Genomic DNA, 20,710 nt, shown 5'->3' on the forward strand with positions numbered 1-20,710 from the left:
GTGGGGTTGGTGAATTCTTTGATGATGTTGAAAAGTTCCTTACTGTTGTGGGCGTTGTTGTCTAGTCGGTCTTTGAGTGCTGATTTCTTGGCTGTCCGGATTAGTTGGTGGTGTTTGCGGGTGGCGTTCTTGAAGGTGGCTTGGGTGATAGTGTTTGGGTCTTTTTTCCAAGTTTTTTCAAGGGAGCGACAGAGTTTCTTGGATTTCTTAAGGTCATCATTGAACCAGGGGGAGGGGTGGGTGATACGGGGACCAGGGGGTATTGCGCTGGGCGCGGTCCAGGTGCGGACGGGCGTAGACGGGCTTACCTTTGGCGCACCTTCGGCGCGCATGGGGCGCAACCGCTGCGCGTGACCGCTGCGCGTAGAAGCATCTGTCATAAGTGGATAGTGGAGGGGGCGGAGTGAGGGAGGAGGAGCTGGGAGGCGTGAGCGGGGAGGAGGGACGGGCCAGGAGTTAGCAAACAAAATGGCAGTATAAACAACAAGCGATACAGGGGCACCACCGGAGCTATGCTCTGGTCTGGGCAGTGGAAGCGGCACACAGAGGCAAAAAAACAATTATACAGGAAATGATAGCAGTGCAACAATGTATACTAACTAGTATAGCTAAAGATATTATAGACACTTTGAACTCTTGTGTGGCGGACCTGAAGAAAAAATGAGAGAAGTCTGTAGCCTATATTGCGCCAGGCTACTCATGAGTAATTGTGCGCGCTACAAATCCCATATAACATAACATAACAAGTTGGACTCCTTTTTAAGTAATTCAATTGTCTCGCCACAAGTTATTTCTAATCTTAACACAGTTTCTCTATCTACCCCGTGTATTAAAAGTTTAACTAAACCTGAAAGGGTAGTCTTTGAATCGCAACCACCGGGTCCTTTAAGGGAACAGGTAAATTCTAATCCTGTCAGGAGCAGGGGGATTAGCTTGGGTGGGGTACCAGAAGGGGGGAATCTTACTCAAATTGCTACCAGTAGTGCTAATGTTTCATCTTTTGATCAGTCCCTGTCAAACAGCAGGATTTGGGACCCCCATGATAGTAATTTAAGTCATAAGGGACTCAGGATAAATCTTCCACCTGAAGCCACCCCCTTGGTGGCGGTCCTTGTAGAGGTACCACCGCTTAGTGATACTGATAGTAAATCTACGGAGGGTCTGCTACGTAAGACAAAACACTGGTGTGACAATTATTGTAGTGGCCAATCTGAGTTGTCTTCTCATATTATAATGGCTCGATGGGTGTCTTGGGTGGGCAATGGACCTAAACAAATGCAAGGTGATTGCATTATTGTTAACTTTAATAGGAGGGACAAGGTGGATAGGTTGTTATGGGATGCTTCTCGGTTAGAGAGAGGCAACATCAGGGCATTACCTTTAGTTTTTTTTTATCCCCCGTCGCAAACTCATGAAGTAGATAGGGTGGTTGAATCAAGAAACTTTTGCCCACCCCCAAATCGCTTCTAGCTAGCAGGGGTTCTGCAAGACGATCTGATTTATTTAGTGGGATAGTTTCTTTAGACCAGGCCACACACTTGTCTGGGCCCGTTGTGGGACCTTTACCCCTCACAAATAGATTTTTGCCACTTACACATCTGGATGCTAATGATTGAATAGAGGGGAAGAATGAGTATATGCTTGAATTACCCCCTCATAGCCCTGGGATCAGGGTTATAGGAGTAGAAATCCCCCCCTAAATGTTCCATTATAAGCTGGAATATTGTGGGCCTTAGATCGAAAAAATGTGACCAAATTTGGCTGGATTTTATTAGATCTTACAATATAATAGCACTACAGAAGACATGGGATACAGGGGAAAGTTTTTGGTTGGACGGTTTTAGTTCTCATTTTCAACCAGCTCGGCCAGCACCTGCTGGTAGAGCAATAGGTGGTTTGGGCCTTTTACTTTCTGTTAAATTAAATGCCGCCATAAAAAGCGTTGAGTCAGACTATCCTAACTGCTTGGCAGTTGAAGTTAGTTCCCCTTATTATCCCAAGCTATTACTCGTAAACTTTTATAACTCTGGGGAATCTGATTTTAGGAACCAACATTTGTGTTTCTTGAATTCTTTTTTAGAAGATTATAAATTCAATCAATCTAATTCTTATTACATAATACTTATGGGTGATTTTAATATACATTTGTGTAGTTTGAATTGTCTTATTGATGATGATTTAGGGCACAATCATTCGGTGAACCCTCACTTTGAACACTCCTCTCAGGGAGAGGCTTTGGAATCTCATTTGGCAGAAGCGGATCTTTTGAACCTGTTTTTTTTACCCTATCAGACCGGTGTCCAACATTTAAGGCAAGGAATAGTGATACTATTATTGATTACATATTTTTGTCACCCCAGTTACTAGATAAAGTAGAGTTCTATAATGCCAGGGTGTCTCCTTTTAGTGACCATAACCCTGTTTTAATAGTATTGGATATTAGCACAGGTTTTTTGGATAAAGTAGGGGGAAAACGGGGTGGAAACTTATTGGTAACTTGTATTCAAGGGAGGAGGCTTAAATGGGCTCAAGTCACTGCTGATTCTTTTTTTAACGGCTTGTGTCTTAAGGTAAAAGGGGAGCTGGCAATATGTGCAGATTCCTAAAATTCCAAAAGTGAGGTTCTATTGCCTTTGGGGGCAGATGTAGACAGATTGCAGCAGATCTGTCCATTGCCAGTAAACCCAAAGGAACACGCGTGAAAAAGTGGTTTGATGAAAAGTGTTCACATGCTCACCGCTCCCTTATTTTAGCTTTGAAAAGTGTACCCCATGAAAAGGCACGGATAGCGAGTCTACGGAAGCAGTATAAATTAGCTGTTCAAACTCGAAAGACTGAGATTAAGGCAGAGGCGTGGAATGCTCTTTTGTCCGTTGAGGTTTTGAAGGATATTTCTAGGTTTGGGCAATTGCAAATACCCCTTTCTTTTCAGAATTGGGAAATGATAATCAGGACATCAACATCACTGAAGAACAGTGGTTGGCTCATTTTGAAGGAATCTATGGTTTTGATGAATCAGAGTTTTCCTTCCCTAGGCTATCACCCCGTTTGGAAGTAGTACCATTTGTCTTTATTGAGGCGGATATTGAGAAAGCCATACGGGAGACCTCTAGTAACAAAGCCCCGGGTCCTGATGGTGTGCCAGCAGACCTCTATAAATCTGACCCCAAATTTTGGGCGAAAATAGTTTTTTTAATGCCTCTGGATCACAAGGGTTTCCTGTTTCTAGAAGTCATTCAACTAGTATTCCTGTTTTTAAAAAAGGCCAGAGAGGGGACCCGTGGTGCTATAGACCCATATCACTGATTGATGCAGCAGTAAAAATTTTAGGTAAAGTGGTCTTAGCTAAAATCACTGATTGGGCCAATAACAATAAGGTCCTATCCAATTTACAATATGGATTTAGGAAATGTAGAAGCACATGGATCAATGTCTCAATTAATATTTATTAATTAATAAATATACAATAGCGAAAGAAGGATCACTACAGATGGCATTAATGGAGTTATCCTCAGCTTTTGACCTGGTTAACAGGTCAAAGCTGTGGAGTATACTGTTAGAAATGGGGATTGAGCTGTGTTTAGTCTATTTTCTGGCGGACCTCCATACAGATCTTGTAGCCTCAGTCAGGACCTCTCAGGATGGCAAACTTACTAGGCCTTTTAAATCAGCGAGGGGTGTCCATCAAGGGTGCATATTGGCGCCCTTGCTTTTTACTCTATATATTAATGCTCTAGATAAATCCCTAATAGAGGCAAGCCCGGATATTCCGCGTGTAGGAGAATGTCTTGTTCCGGTTCTCCTATACGCGGATGATGCCATGCTTTTAGCACAGAACGCGGTAGGCCTCCAGAGGCTACTGGATGCATTTGGTGCTTACATGAGTTCACTGGATTTGATTGCCAATACTGGGAAATCCCATAGTATGACCACTGGAAAAAGCTATAGGAAAACTAAGGCTTTCTACTGTAATGAGGTGGAAGTGACTAGGGTGTCTTCCTTCACATACCTTGCGGTTTTATTTGATGAGAGAGGCTTATGGGTCCCCCAGGAGAAACTTTTAAAAAAATGCAGTTTTGAGATCCATAGCATCTTTGCTAGGGTTTGCCCAGCGCTTGGGGGCTAGGCTGGTGGAAGCTATTCTTAAGGTATATTGCTCAAAGTGCCTTGCCATTGCTTCCTATGGTTCTTCTGTATGGGGGTTTAAACAGCAGGAGGGGTTGCAGAACACTGAAAATAAATTCCTGTGTAGTCTCTTGTCTGTACCCCAGTCTACCCCATTTTTTTCCATACATCAGGACAGGGTTATGTCTCTGATATTTTGAGTACCACCCCGCTATTGTGCTGGCTCAAAACCTGGCTTAACCCAGAATTGACTCTGAACTATCAAATCCTACGGGATTGTGTCAAATTGGAGAAAGCTAGTAAAATTAAGAAGCTGGTTTATGTCAAGCATTTACTATTTCAATTGGGGCGTCTGGAACTGTTTGAGACACCAGACATAATTTGTAAGGAAGATGTGAAGTGGGTGAAAATGAAGTTATTAATGTTAGAACGGGAAGAACAGGAGATGAAGAAGCCCTTAGTTAAGGCTCAATTTTTAACCAAAACCACTTTGTTAATTGAACCCTACTTCAAACTGGTAAATAGGGCCTTTCATCGTTGGTTATTGACCAGGTTCCGTTTTAATTTGATCCACTCCACTCTGAGTGAGTTCCCTGTGTGGTGCAAACCTGAGGATGCAACTCCCTGCCAATGCGACAACTATTCTGTACAAAATACTATGCACTTTATGATTTTCTGTGACTTTTTTAATGTAATCCGTAGGAAGTTTTTAATTCATATATTGACTGGAAAATGTTTTCTGCAAGTTAGACCTGCCCTACTTTACCTTCAAATGCTGAGTAACATTAGGGATATTTTTGCTGTTTCTAGCTTCCTTGTAGCCGCTATGCGAATTAGACAAAAAAGATGTGTCAGACTAACAATTGTATAATTATCCGGCATATTAGAGGAGTGGTTTTTATATTTTAAAATTTTTATTATTGGTTATTGATAAATATTTATGAATATATTGAAAATGTTTTAAATGTGGATTAGTCTATTGTTATCTAAATGTACTTTGTACTTTTATGATTTTAATTAATCGAATAAAGTGGATTGATTGATTGAAGTGTTGCTTTTTTCTTTACAGTCTTCCCCCTCACCCCTCCTCGCTCCCCACCCCCCGGGCGCCCGCACCCACCCGCCACCTATGAATAATGCCGGCCGCCACTGCTTCTTGGCATTGGAATCTGTGACCTTCAGAGAATATGCATGTCACTACTGAAAAAACAGAACCTCCTGAACTATTTAATTGATATTGGAATCTATAACCTGTGGGTAACAAAGTCCTACATTTAGATCTAGGCAAAGATGCCCACTTTTCCCAGGCCTACACCCTGCCACCCACCCAGCGTTAATTGTTTTTGATTACAAGAACATCCACTCCATGGCAAGAGAATGGCAGCATTAACATCTTCACAGTGGTGCAAGTACTGCAAAAGGTAACCCCAAGGTTGATACGGTCCTAACAGACAAAATGGGAACACCTCCTCTGGTGCCTGCTAATCATTTGTGACTCCCCTCCAGGACTGGGGGACTCCTGGAGGGAAATCTCATGGACTTTAGGAGATTATCATGGTGTAAAGATGGTGGGAGCTGTCTCCCCTCCCCAGGCAGAAGATCATCAAGCAAGGTAAGGTTATTTTATTTTTTATGTACTTTGGTATGTGCCTCAACACTTTTAAAATATAGCAGCCGCCACTGACTGCTATACAACGAAGTATATAGACAGTAAGTTGTACAAAGGTTTGTGGCACTCTTGTGCTGTTTGCTGGAAGTTTGGAATTATGGGATTTTGAGGCACAGAGTAAAGTGGTGGTGAAGGGTTATATAATTAAACGCCCAATAGCACTTAGAAAAGAAAATCAACATGTAGCTGAAATAAACGCATTATGTTAAAGGAACTGTGGATATGCTGGCAACGCAGGCCTCAAATTCAAAATGGCAACCCTGCTTGCAGCCATCTCTCAGCACACAATCACCTTTTTATTTCGGTCTCACCCTGCACACAGACGATTCATGCACCAGTAACCTTGTAAACAATGTTTTAAGATGTAATAATGTGATTTCAGAGACTTTATCGCTATTCCTTTAAACTGATTGGTTCCATTTTGTGATTAAAATATAATGATATTCATCCATGGTTTCATTGTATTTTACCCATACCTGAGAATGTGGGGCTCACTCTCACCTTACATTTAGGAAGCAACCCTACTCTGTCTGACCTCTGATTTATGACTTATTTGATTTGAGCTGAACTGTACTTGATTCTGCTATTCTATTATTTGCCTTTTATTCTGAGCATCATGCTATTGATTGATTGATTAACTTCCAACCATTTATTTGGTTTTCTCTAATGACATGAATCCTTTAATTAACCTTCATGGTTTCATTTCAAAATCGTGTTTTGTTTTCATTGTAAAGCCTAATGTGCTGTATTGTTGGCTTTGAAATGTTAGCCCACCAGGTCCAGTTCAGGAGGAACAAGCTCCTTGGGGGATTAACACTGCTCCCAGTCTGTCAGAAGCGCTTTTAATAGATACATAAGAAAGGCGCCATAAAGGAAAACTTCAGGTAAGTTAGATTTTCAGAAGCTTCCACCTCCTGTGTATGTATGATGAGTGCCATGTTTGCGTCTGTCTGCTAGCATGTACCAGTGTGCGTATGTGCATGCGAATGACTTTATGTGTGACAGCACAACAAAGCCATGCAGTTACTATTATTTACAAATTAGGCAGTGGCTGGCAGCAAGTACAGCAAAGGAAGCTTCTAGATCAATGTACAGAGTGAAATATATCAAACAGAATAACAATGCCTCCTTAAGGCTGCCATGAACAGCTTAGATGGGTGAGACAGAATGACGTTGTCACACTCTGGTTATGAGGAGGACTCGCTAATAGATTCTTAAAACCCTAAATATGTTTCAGCAGAGTTGATGCTCAGCGCTGTCCTATGCCCCCACAACTTCCCTTTCAGACTCAGATCTATACAGAACCCACAAAATGCCTCACAGCACAACTTTAATCAAGCACACACAGGCCTGGGGCCAAATCTGAGAAAGAAATCACTTGTACTTCTTCTGGCCTACTTAAAATGGCATCTTGGAACCTGGGGAAAAGCTCTTATCGATTGACAACAATAATATATTGTTTAATGTATCATCCACTTTTGTGTATTTGATATTTCCAGCACCTGCAATAACCAGCCTTCTCTTACCTCTTCTACTGGCACACAATTTATTGACCATGAAAAGATGAATGTCATAGTCTGCTCTTCGGATGGAAACACATATAAATAACTAATTTAAACTCTATAAGCTGTCTAACTAGTAAATACCAGTCAACTTATTGAGTCAAAGTTATTCCAATATTAGTGCTAATTTATGCTTTTTATAAAATGTAGAAAAACATTGCATTATTATAAGATAACATCGCTTAGTGAGTTAAGCACCTGGTGCTCTGTTCCAGATTCCACTCTACATGCACATGTTGCTATGGCAGGTTTGAGTCAACCTTTCATCATTTGGAAGTTGATTCAATCTGGCCCCCATGAGTCTAGTAATAATAAGAAATGATTTATCCATCATGTAAACTTTTGAAATCTGGACTATTTAGACTTGACTTCAACTAAACACTGCACTGACCCAGGCTGCAATGGGTGAACATCGTATACTGACACATTCCATCTGATCAGACTTCTTTGCTCCAATAGTTCTAGTTCTTTACTATCCCATTGGCTACAAAAGGTGCTTTACTAAATAAATAATGGTCAATACTGAAACCTGCTTAAAAACCCTAATGGACTTTACTAAAGTGAAAAATGTTGTGAGGTTTCCTTCTATTTTAGATTTTAAATCTGTAGGTTTAAATGAATGTTACACCGGGATCTCATAGCCTCAGTAAGTTTGGCAAGGCCGGAGAGTGCACTTCGCCACTTAAAGTCTATTGAGGAGTACGCCAAGGCTGCCTACTAGCCCTATCCTCTTTTTATTGTATATTAATGATTAAGAGAGGGGGTCGATTCCGATTCAGGAAAATGCACTCCGAATAGCTGTACGGAGCGTATTTCCCGTAAGAATCATACACCTTCAAGTTCCCCGTACGTAAGATCAAGTACGATCCAAACCCAAAACAGATCTCCATACGAATCGTACCAAACACCGTACGACACAACAATACATACGATTTGTATCCGGGTCACGCAGTACGCTACGTCCGTTCGTAAACAAGCAGCAGTTTCCGGCCCAGCAAGTACCATTCGTCTCTGGGACAATCCGTACGAGCTTTTTGCTACAGGACCCGAAAACAGCCGTAAAAGGAGAGTCCGGCTTAAATCGCACCCCGGTACGTGACAAACACGCCATGAAACCCATTGTTCGTGTCATCCCAGTCCTGTACGCCTACGACCTAGTGCATAGAAACCGACGACGGCGCAGACGGTGAGTACAACGTACCTCAAAAACGCAAGTGTACCTGTACGGTGCGTCATACACGCTCGCCTATACCACCATTGCAATAGTGATACGAGCCGCACACACGCCATGAATGTTGGGGTGCGGCGCGTCACATATGAGGGGTGAGTGGATATGACACCCAGCATAGGCCTACAGTATGGGGGTGGGTGTATATGACTCCCAGCAGTGCCTAGACATATGAGGGGTGGGTGCATATGACTCCCAGCATAGGCCTACAGTATGGGGGTGGGTGTATATGACTCCCAGCAGTGTCCAGACATATGAGGGGTGGGTGGATATGACTCCCAGCATAGGCCTACAGTATGGGGGTGGGTGTATATGACTCCCAGCAGTGTCCAGACATTTGAGAGGTGGGTGGATATGACTCCCAGCATAGGCCTACAGTATGGGGGGGGGGTGTATATGACTCCCAGCAGTGTCCAGACATATGAGGGGTGGGTGCAGAGGACTCCCAGCAAAGGCCTACAGTATGAGGGTGGGTGGAAATGACTCCCAGCAGTGTCCAGACATATGAGGAGTGGGTGGATATGACTTGCAGCATAGGCCTACAGTATTGGGGTGGGTGTATATAACTCTCAGCAGTGTCCAGACGTATGAGGGGTGGGTGTATATGACTCCCAGCATAGGCCTACAGTATAGGGGTGGGTGTATATGACTCCCAGCAGTGTCCAGACATGGGAGAGGTGGATGCAGAGGACCCCCAGCATAGGCCTACAGTATGTACAGTATGGGGGTGGGTGTATATAACTCCCAGGAAAGTCCAACTGTATGGGAGGGTGGGTGTATATGACTCCCAGCAGTGTCCAGACATATGAGGTGTGGGTGGATATGACTCCCAGCAGTGTCCAGACATATAAGGGGTGGGTGCATATGACTCCCAGCATAGGCCTACAGTATGGGGGTGGGTGTATATGACTCCCAGCATAGGCCAAGAGTATGGGGTGTGGATGGGTGGATATGACTCCTAGCAGTGCCCAACAGTATGGGGGTGGGTGGATATGACTCCCAGCAGTGTCCAGACATATGAGGGGTGGGTGGATATGACTCCCACCATAGGCCTACAGTATGGGGGGGTGTATATGACTCCCAGCAGTGTCCATACATATGAGGGGTGGGTGGATATGACTCCCAGCATAGGCCTACAGTAATGGGGAGGGTGTATATGACTCCCAGCAGTGCCCAGACATATGAGGGGTGGGTGCAGAGGACTCCCAGCATAGGCCTACAGTATGGGGTTGGGTTGATATGACTCCCAGCAGTGTCCAGACATATGAGGGGTGGGTGGATATGACTCCTGTTAGACGGGACCTGGAGGGTCGGCCGAGGACAAGGGGAGAGGTCTCCGGGGAGAGCCGTCTCCAGCGATCGTACAGACAAGTAACTTCCCCCCCACAGAATAGGCACCACACAAGGATAAGATTTAACGTTCTTTATAAGCAATCTTGAAGTACGGTAGAATGGTACAAGGAGGTCTGGACTCGGAGGTCCCCTCGATTCTAGTCTCTTGTATGGGAAAGGGGTAGCGGGACAGTCTTATTACCAATCTGGTAGTTACAATGAGATGATGGGTAGCTCACAATCCTCGAGCTCGGCGTTCTTGAAGGACGGGTTGCGGCAGCGCCAGCAGATCCCGGAGTGGTCGAAGGTGGCAACGGTCCGCGGCAGCGCCAGCAGGTCCCGACGAAGATGGTAGTTACAACGGGTCGCGGCAGCGCCAGCAGGTCCCAACGAAGATGGTAGTCACAACGGGTCGCGGCAGTGCCAGCAGGTCCCAACGAAGATGGTAGATTGCAGAGGGCCGCGGCAGCGCCAGCGGCAGGACGACAGTTCACAAGGCAGGGCTGCGGCAGCGCCAGCAGTCCGTCAAGGATGAGTTCTTCTCGGTGTCTCTTGACTCCAGGATACAACTGCCTTCCTGCTCTGGAGCTGCCCCAGTTATAGGTCTGGCGGCCTTTGATGTCCGGACCCTCGCACTTGGAGGTCGGGAGGTCCGGGATGAGGGAGTCCTGACACCCAGCAGGGGGGTGGAGCCAGCGCCCGGGGAGGCTGGGGGCGATCGGCACCTGGCGGGGGAGAGCCATCGACACTTCTTCCTCCCATTGACCTGCCAAGTGGTCCGTTCACCTCCTGGGTGGATGGTGGTGCCGGGCTGTCGGGGCCTGGCCAGGCCCAGGGTTGGGGTCGAGCTGAGGCCACGCGGCCTCGTGGTGCAGCGTCTAAGATGGCGTCCGGGCAAGGGTGCTGACGGTGGCCCGGGCCGGTAATACATAGATGTCCGGGAGCAGGAGTCCCGTAGGGGACGGTTTGCGAGTTGCTTCGGTGGGTAGCACCTGGAGAGCCGGTGCCCGGGCCCTGCCGTGCGGGGAGGGAGCGAGCCCTTCATGTGGCCTGTCCAACATGCGTCCCCCCCAGCTGAAGGCGGGGAGAGTCACCCATCTTCTTGGGGACTTTCCTCGTCGAGGCGGAAAAAGCGGGACAGGCCATCCGCGTTGGCGTGATCCTGGCCAGGGCGGTGCTCCACAGTGAAGTCCATCCCCTGCAGGGAGATGGACCATCGCAACAGCTTGGGATTCTCCCCCCGCATCTGCATTAACCATTGCAGGGGGCGATGATCTGTTTGCACCCGAAAGTGGGTACCGAAGAGGTAGGGCCGGAGCTTCTTGAGGGCCCACTCTACTGCGAAGGCCTCCCTCTCGATGGTGCTCCAGCGCTGTTCCCGGTCCAGTAGGCGTCTGCTGATGAAGGCCACTGGTTGGTCGACTCCCTCGGGGTTCAGTTGGGAGAGGACGGCCCCAATACCATGGTCGGAGGCATCAGTCTGGACGATGAACTCTCGGCTGTAGTCGGGAGCCTGGAGCACAGGGGCGGTGCACATGGCGGCCTTCAGCTTCTCGAAGGCCGCTTGACAGTCAGGAGTCCAGTTGACTCTCTTTGGCTGGTTCTTGGATGTAAGTGCCGTGAGGGGCCCCACAATGCTGCCATAGTCCTTCACAAACCGCCGGTAGTATCCGGTGAGCCCCAAGAAGGCTCGGACCTCGGTTTGGGTGATGGGTGGTTGCCAGGACTGGATGGCAGCGATCTTGAGCTGGAGGGGGGCCACCAGACCGCTCCCCACTTGGTGTCCGAGGTAGGTCACGGACCCCTAGCCAATCTGGCATTTGCTGGCCTTGATTGTGAGGCCGGCCTGTTGGAGGGCCTGCAGGACCTCTCGGAGGTGATTGAGGTGGTCTGACCAGTGGCGGCTGTACACTGCGATATCGTCCAGGTAGGCGGCGCTGAAATCTTCGAGGCCCGCCAATACCTGGTTCACCAGCCGCTGGAAAGTGGCTGGAGCATTTTTCATGCCGAATGGCATCACTTTGAATTGGTAGTGGCCATCCGGGGTGGAGAAAGCGGATCGTTCTTGGGCCCTGGGGGTGAGGCCGATCTGCCAGTATCCCGCTGTCAGGTCGAAGATGCTGAGGTAGCGGGCAGCCCCCATGCGGTCGATCAACTCATCTGCTCGGGGAATGGGGTGAGCGTTGGTTCGGGTGACAGCGTTCAGACCCCGATAGTCAACACAGAATCGGAGCTCAGGGGTGGTGCCGGGGGCAGCAGCTTTGGGGACTAGTATGACTGGGCTGGCCCAGGGGCTGTCCGAGGGTTCGATGACTCCGAGGGTTCGATGACTCCGAGGGTGAGCATCTTGGAGACTTCAGCTTGGATGCAGGCACGTACCCGATCTGGCACGCGGTACACCCGATGTCTGATGGGGGGACTGTCCCCCGTGTCCACGTCATGTAGGCACCAGGGGGTGACCCCTGGGGTGAGGGAAAAGAGAGCTGCGAACTGCAGCAGGAGCGCCTGACAGTCTTGGCGCCGCTCTGAGGTCAGGACATCTGACAGCCGGACCCCGTCTACCGAACCATCCTTTTCTCGTGTCCTCAGTAGGTCGGGGAGGGGCTCGGAGTCTTCTTCTGTCCCACTGTCTGTAGCCATCAATAGGCTGAGCTCCGAGCGCACAAAGTGAGGCTTCAGTCTGTTGGCGTGGAAGACCCGGAGGGGGTTCCGGGAAGATTCCATGTCGATGAGATAGGTGACGGGGCTCTTGCGCTCGACCACCTTGAAGGGCCCCGTCCACTTATCTTGCAGGGCACAAGGTTCGGTGGGGGACATCACCCATACTTGCTGGCCAGGTACGAACTCTATGGAGGAGGCGTTCTGATCGTACCATTTCTTCATGTCCTCCTGACTGGCTTCAAGATTGGCTTTGGCGATTTCTCGGAACCGCCTGGTCTGATTGCGGAGGGTCAGGAGGTACTTGTAGACGTCTGGAGGGGTTTTCAGGGGGGCCATCTCCCAACCTTCCTTGACTAGGCTGAGGGGCCCTCGAACAGGGTGCCCGTACAAGAGTTCGAAGGGGCTGAAGCCGAGGGACTTCTGAGGGACTTCTCGGTAGGCGAAGAGGAGGCACGGGAGGAGCACATCCCACTGGCGGCGGAGGGGCTCTTCTAACCCCATAATCATTCCCTTGAGTGTACGGTTGAACCGCTCAACCAGTCCGTTCCCCTGTGGGTGATAGGGGGTTGTGAATCGGTAGGTGACCCCGCACTGCTGCCAGAGGGATTTCATGTATTTCGAAATGAAGTTCGTGCCTCTGTCGCTGACGACTTCCCGGGGGAAGCCCACTCGGGAGAAGATCCCCATTAAGGCTCGGCCGACCACTGGTGCAGTTACAGTTCGAAGGGGGATGGCCTCGGGATAGCGGATGGCATGGTCCACCAGTACCAGGATAAAACGATGTCCTTGTGCTGTTCGGGGGTCCAGGGGCCCCACAATGTCTATTCCCACTTTTTCGAACGGGGTGGTAACCACTGGAAAGGGCTGCAGGGGTGCCTTGAGTTTGCGGCCGCTCTTCCCGCTGGCCTGACAAGTGGGACAAGACCGGCAGTGGTTGAGCACGTCATTTCTCATTTTGGGCCAGTAAAAGTGGGTCACCAGGCGGTTGTAGGTTTTGTCCTGACCCAAGTGTCCAGCCAGGGGGACATCGTGGGCCAAGTTCAGCAGGAAGTCTCTAAAACGGAGGGGCACCACTAACACTCGACTGGCCCCCAACTCGGCGATTCTCTGTTCACTGTACAATAGATCATTGTCCCAATAGATCCAGTGGGCCCCGGCGGTATCTCCCGCGCTCTGGGCGAGGGCTTGTTGTCGTAGTCCCTCGAGGGAGGGACATGTCTTCTGTTCTTGGCGGAATTGCTCCTGTGTGGGTCCCCCTTCTTGACGCCACTGAGCCAGGTCTGGGAGATCCTGGGGCTGAACGAGTTCTTCTTGGGTTTGTTCTGGGGGGTCGACGGTGTCGGCGTCCCCCACCGGAGCGATCGGGGAGGAGGTGCTGGCCATTCGGGTTCTTCTGGTCGGGGGATGGTGCGGGCCGCCATGGACCGGGTGGTTACGCACGCCCAGTCTGGAAGGCCCAACATCCCCAGGTGTTCTCTTCTTTCTACGGCGGCCCATGGGGAACTCTCGAGATTGTTCCCCAGGAGACAGTCCACGGGGGCATCATCGCGGACCGTCACCTTCAGCATGCCGGATACTCCTCCCCACTCGAAGGGGACGCAGGCCATCCGACACATGCTCTCTGAATTGTCGGCTGACCGGACGGGGCAGAGAATGTTCGGTATTATTTGCTCGGGGGTCACCAGTTGACAGCGGACGGCCGTCACACTGGCCCCTGTGTCACATAGGGCTTCGGCCTTGCGCCCATTGATGCTCACCCACTGACTATACTTTCTGGTGTTGGCGGGTAGGGGAGCCCGCGGGACCATGTCTCTCCCCCCCAGGCACGCCAGGACCATGGCGGCTGGCTCCCACTCTTGTTGCTCGTGTTCGTACTCTTCCTGGTCCTCGGAGACTTGCTCTTCTCCGAGGGCGGCGGCCGCTACCTGGCGGGGCCTCGGGGTCTGGTTCTGTGGACAGTTCGGGTCATTGGCGTAGTGACCGACTCGCTGGCATCGGTGACACGTGACATTGGCTCTGAACCCCGGGCGCATCGGGGGGTTGCCCCTGTTGGCCGGGGGCGGGGTGCTGGTGGCGGGAGCGGCCGGGACGGTGTCTTTCCCCCGGCCCTGGCCTCCTCCTCCTCCTCGGGGGCGGTGATGGCCTTGGTTGTTCCTGTTCTGCTCGGTCGGGCCACCCCGGCCCACTCGGGTGCTCTCCCATCGGTCAGCCTCGGCGGCGAGCTGCCGTGGATCAGTCATTTTACTGTCGAGGAGATGCTGCCTGAGCTCGACAAAGCAGTTATTGGAGAGGTGCTCCCACACAACAAGGTTAAAAAGCTGCTCGTAGGTCGTTACGTTGCTCCCCTTGATCCACCCCTCGAGGGCTCGGCTGAAATAGTTCACATATTCCACCCAAGTTGTACCCGGGATTCGGGTGCAGTCGCGGAACCTCTGGCGGTACATTTCGGGTGTCAGCCCATATCGAGTGAGGAGGGCGGCCTTCATGTGATCATAGGACGTCATTTGGTGATCCGGGAGCTGTAACAGGGCATCACGGCCTTCGTTGACGAACCTCCCCCATAGACCGGCTCCCCAGTCACTTCGATCGATCCGGTGAGAGGACATGGCGATCTCATAGGCCTTGAACCACTGCTGTATGTCTTCGTTTCGGTAGAACTCTCGGACGACATCTTTGGGAATGTGGACCTTTGATTCTGAAGTTCCTGGGGTGCGTGGTCGCTCGGGCACCCCCAGGTCCTTGCCTTGCTTACGTAGTTCTATTTCGGCTAGTTTGCGCTCGTGTTCATACGCCAGTCTTTTTTCTTCAAGCTCTCTTTGTCTTTGTTTTTCCTCCCGCTCTTCTCGGAGCCGTAAGTATTCTAGGTTCAATTTTTGTTCCGCTAGTTTTAGTTCTCCATCCATTTTGAGCCGTGCCAACTCTAATTCATGCAGTCTGGTTTTCTCTCGCTCTTGGATCTCTTCTCGGGAGAGACCCGCTCTCCTTTCCTCGGAAGGAGCGGGGTCAGTTTCCGGGGCTTCGCTGTGTTGGTCCCGGGGACCAGCGGTGTTTACCTCTGCCCATGCTTCTAGGGCGTGTTTAAAGTCATCTTTTGTGCTCAGACCGGTGGTAGCAATGCCCAGTTCTATACAAAATTGTTTTAATTCTCGATGGTTGTACTCCTCCAGTTTGTCCATTTGGAATTTCTCTGTAGACCCGCTCTCTTGGGCCGGCATTGTTGTTTAGTCGTGGGGTGAGTTGCTTTCTGTACGATTACGCGTTGGTTCGGATCGCGCCGCTGGCCACCAATGTTAGACGGGACCTGGAGGGTCGGCCGAGGACAAGGGGAGAGGTCTCCGGGGAGAGCCGTCTCCAGCGATTGTACAGACAAGTAACTTCCCCCCCACAGAATAGGCACCACACAAGGATAAGATTTAACGTTCTTTATAAGCAATCTTGAAGTACGGTAGAATGGTACAAGGAGGTCTGGACTCGGAGGTCCCCTCGATTGTAGTCTCTTGTATGGGAAAGGGGTAGCGGGACAGTCTTATTACCAATCTGGTAGTTACGATGAGATGATGGGTAGCTCACAATCCTCGAGCTCGGCATTCTTGAAGGACGGGTTGCGGCAGCGCCAGCAGATCCCGGAGTGGTCGAAGGTGGCAACGGTCCGCGGCAGCGCCAGCAGGTCCCGACGAAGATGGTAGTTACAACGGGTCGCGGCAGCGCCAGCAGGTCCCAACGAAGATGGTAGTCACAACGGGTCGCGGCAGCGCCAGCAGGTCCCAACGAAAATGGTAGATTGCAGAGGGCCGCGGCAGCGCCAGCGGCAGGACGACAGTTCACAAGGCAGGGCTGCGGCAGCGCCAGCAGTCCGTCAAGGATGAGTTCTTCTCGGTGTCTCTCGACTCCAGGATACAACTGCCTTCCTGCTCTGGAGCTGCCCCAGTTATAGGTCTGGCGGCCTTTGATGTCCGGACCCTCGCACTTGGAGGTCGGGAGGTCCGGGATGAGGGAGTCCAGACACCCAGCAGGGGGGTGGAGCCAGCGCCCGGGGAGGCTGGGGGCGATCGGCACCTGGCGGGGGAGAGCCATCGACACTTCTTCCTCCCATTGACCTGCCAAGTGGTCCGTTCACCTCCTGGGTGGATGGTGGTGCCGGGCTGTCGGGGCCTGGCCAGGCCCAGGGTTGGGGTCGAGCTGAGGCCACGCGGCCTCGTGGTGCAGCGTCTAAGATGGCGTCCGGGCCGGGCAAGGGTGCTGACGGTGGCCCGGGCCGGTAATACATAGATGTCCGGGAGCAGGGGTCCCGTAGGGGATGGTTTGCGAGTTGCTTCGGTGGGTAGCACCTGGAGAGCCGGTGCCCGGGCCCTGCCGTGCGGGGAGGGAGCGAGCCCTTCATGTTGCCTGTCCAACAACTCCCAGCATAGGCCTTCAGTATTGGGGTGGGTGTATTTGACTCTCAGCAGTGTCCAGACATATGAGGGGTGGGTGTATATGACTCCCAGCATAGGCCTTCAGTATGGAGGTGGGTGTATATGACTCCCAGCAGTGTTCAGACATGGGAGAGGTGGGTGCAGAGGACTCCCAGCATAGGCCTACAGTATGGGGGTGGGTATATATGACTCCCAGCATAGTCCAACTGTATGGGGGTGGGTGTATATGACTCCCAGCAGTGTCCAGACATATGAGGGGTGGGTGGATATGACTCCCAGCAGTGTCCAGACATATGAGGGGTGGGTGTATATGACTCCCAGCATAGGCCTACTGTATTGGGGTGGGTGGATATGACTCCCAGCAGTGTCAAGACATATAAGGGGTGGGTACATATGACTCCCAGCATAGGCCTACAGTATGGGGGTGGGTGTATATGACTCCCAGCATAGGCCAAGAGTATGGGGGGTGGATGGGTGGATATGACTCCCAGCAGTGCCCAACAGTATGGGGGTGGGTGGATATGACTCCCAGCAGTGTCCAGACATATGAGGGGTGGGTGGATATGACTCCCAGCATAGGCCTACAGTGTGGGGGTGGGTGTATATGACTCCCAGCAGTGTCCATACATATGAGGGGTGGGTGGATATGACTCCCAGCATAGGCCTACAGTAATGGGGTGGGTGTATATGACTCCCAGCAGTGTCCAGACATATGAGGAGTGGGTGCAGAGGACTCCCAGCATAGGCCTACAGTATGGGGGTGGGTTGATATGACTCCCAGCAGTGTACAGACATATGAGGGGTGGGTGGATGTGACTCCCAGCAGTGTCCAGACATATGAGGGGTGGGTGCATATGACTCCCAGCATATTCCTACAGTATAGGGGTGGGTTTATATGGCTCCCAACAAAGGACAACAGTATGGGGGGTGGGTGTATATGACTCCCAGCAGTGCCCAAACATATGAGGGGTGGGTGGATATGACTCCCAACAGTGTCCAGACATATGAGGGGTGGGTGCATATGACTCCCAGCATAGGCCTACAATATAGGGGTGGGTGTATATGACTCCCAACAAAGGACAACAGTATGGGGGGTGGGTGTATATGACTCCCAGCAGTGTCCAGACATATGAGGGGTGGGTGGATATGACTCCCAACAGTGTCCAGACATATGAGGGGTGGGTGTAAATGACTCCCAGCATAGGCCTACAGTATTGGGGTGGGTGGATATGACTCCCAGCAGTGTCCAGACATATGAGGGGCGGGTATATATGACTCCCAGCATAGGCCTATAGTATGGGGGTGGGTGTATATGACTCCCAGCAGTGTCCATACATAAGAGGGGTGGGTGGATATGACGCCCCCCAGCATAGGCCTACAGTATTGGGGTGGGTGTATATGACTCCCAGCAGTGTCCAGACATATGAGGGGTGGGTGTATATGACTCCCAGCATAGGCCTACAGTATTGGGGTGGGTGGATATGACTCCCAGCAGTGTCCAGACATATGAGGGGTGGGTGCATATGACTCCCAGCATAGGCCTACAGTATGGGGGTGGGTGTATATGACTCCCAGCATAGGCCAAGAGTATGGGGTGTGGATCGGTGGATATGTCTCCCAGCAGTGCCCAACAGTATGGGGGTGGGTGGATATGACTCCCAGCAGTGTCCAGACATATGAGGGGTGGGTGCATATGACTCCCAGCATAGGCCTACAGTATGGGGGTGGGTGTATATGACTCCCAGCAGTGTTCATACATATGAGGGGTGGGTGGATATGACTCCCAGCATAGGCCTACAGTAATGGGGTGGGTGTATATGACTCCCAGCAGTGTCCAGACATATGAGGAGTGGGTGCAGAGGACTCCCAGCATAGGCCTACAGTATGGGGGTGGGTTGATATGACTCCCAGCAGTGTACAGACATATGAGGGGTGGGTGGATATGACTCCCAGCAGTGTCCAGACATAATAGGGGTGGGTGTATATGACTCCCAGCATAGGCCTACAGTATTCGGGTGGGTGGATATGACTCCCAGCAGTGTCCAGACATATGAGGGGTGGGTGCATATGACTCCCAGCACAGGCCTACAGTATAGGGGTGGGTGTATATGACTCCCAACAAAGGACAACAGTATGCGGGGTGGGTGTATATGACTCCCAGCAGTGTCCAGACATATGAGGGGTGGGTGGATATGACTCCCAACAGTGTCCAGACATATGAGGGGTGGGTGTATATGACTCCCAGCATAGGCCTACACTATTGGGGTGGGTGGATATGACTCCCAGCAGTGTCCAGACATATGAGGGGTGGGTGCATATGACTCCCAGCATAGGCCTACAGTATGGGGGTGGGTGTATATGACTCCCAGCAGTGTCCATACATATGAGGGGTGGGTGGATATGACGCCCAGCAAAGGCCTACAGTATTGGGGTGGGTGTATATGACTCCCAGCAGTGTCCAGACATATGAGGGGTGGGTGTATATGACTCCCAGCATAGGCCTACAGTATTGGGGTGGGTGGATATGACTCCCAGCAGTGTCCAGACATATGAGGGGTGGGTGCATATGACTCCCAGCATAGGCCTACAGTATGGGGGTGGGTGTACATGACTCCCAGCAGTGTCCGTACATAAGAGGGGTGGGTGGATATGACCCCCAGCATAGGCCTACAGTATTGGGGTGGGTGGATATGACTCCCAGCAGTGTCCAGACATATGAGGGGTGGGTGTATATGACTCCCAGCATAGGCCTACAGTATGGGGGTGGGCATATATAACTCCCAGCATAGGCCAACAGTATAGGGGTGAGTGGATATGACTCCCAGCAGTGCCCAACAGTATGGGGGTGGGTGGATACGGCTTCCAGCAGTGTCCAGACATATGAGGGGTGGGTGGATATGTCTCCCAGCATCAGCCTACAGTATGGGGATGGGTGTATATGACTCCCAACAGTCTCCAGACATATGAGGGGTGGGTGCAGAGGATTCCCAGCATATGTCTCCAGTATGGGGCTGGGTATATATGACTCCCAGCATAGGCCTACAGTAAGGGGGTGGGTGTATATGACTCCCAGCAGTGTCCAGTCATATGAGGGGTGGGTGGATATGACTCCCAACAGTGTCCAGACATATGAGGGGTGGGTGTAAATGACTCCCAGCATAGGCCTACAGTATTGGGGTGGGTGGATATGACTCCCAGCAGTGTCCAGACATATGAGGGGCGGGTATATATGACTCCCAGCATAGGCCTATAGTATGGGGGTGGGTGTATATGACTCCCAGCAGTGTCCATACATAAGAGGGGTGGGTGGATATGACGCCCAGCATAGGCCTACAGTATTGGGGTGGGTGTATATGACTCCCAGCAGTGTCCAGACATATGAGGGGTGGGTGTATATGACTCCCAGCATAGGCCTACAGTATTGGGGTGGGTGGATATGACTCCCAGCAGTGTCCAGACATATGAGGGGTGGGTGCATATGACTCCCAGCATAGGCCTACAGTATGGGGGTGGGTGTATATGACTCCCAGCATAGGCCAAGAGTATGGGGTGTGGATGGGTGGATATGACTCCCAGCAGTGCCCAACAGTATGGGGGTGGGTGGATATGACTCCCAGCAGTGTCCAGACATATGAAGGGTGGGTGGATACCACTCCCAGCATAGGCCTACAGTATGGGGGTGGGTGTATATGACTCCCAGCAGTGTTCATACATCTGA

The sequence above is a fragment of the Lissotriton vulgaris genome, chromosome 7 (assembly GCF_964263255.1).
Source record: "Lissotriton vulgaris chromosome 7, aLisVul1.2, whole genome shotgun sequence".
NCBI lineage: Eukaryota > Metazoa > Chordata > Amphibia > Caudata > Salamandridae > Lissotriton > Lissotriton vulgaris.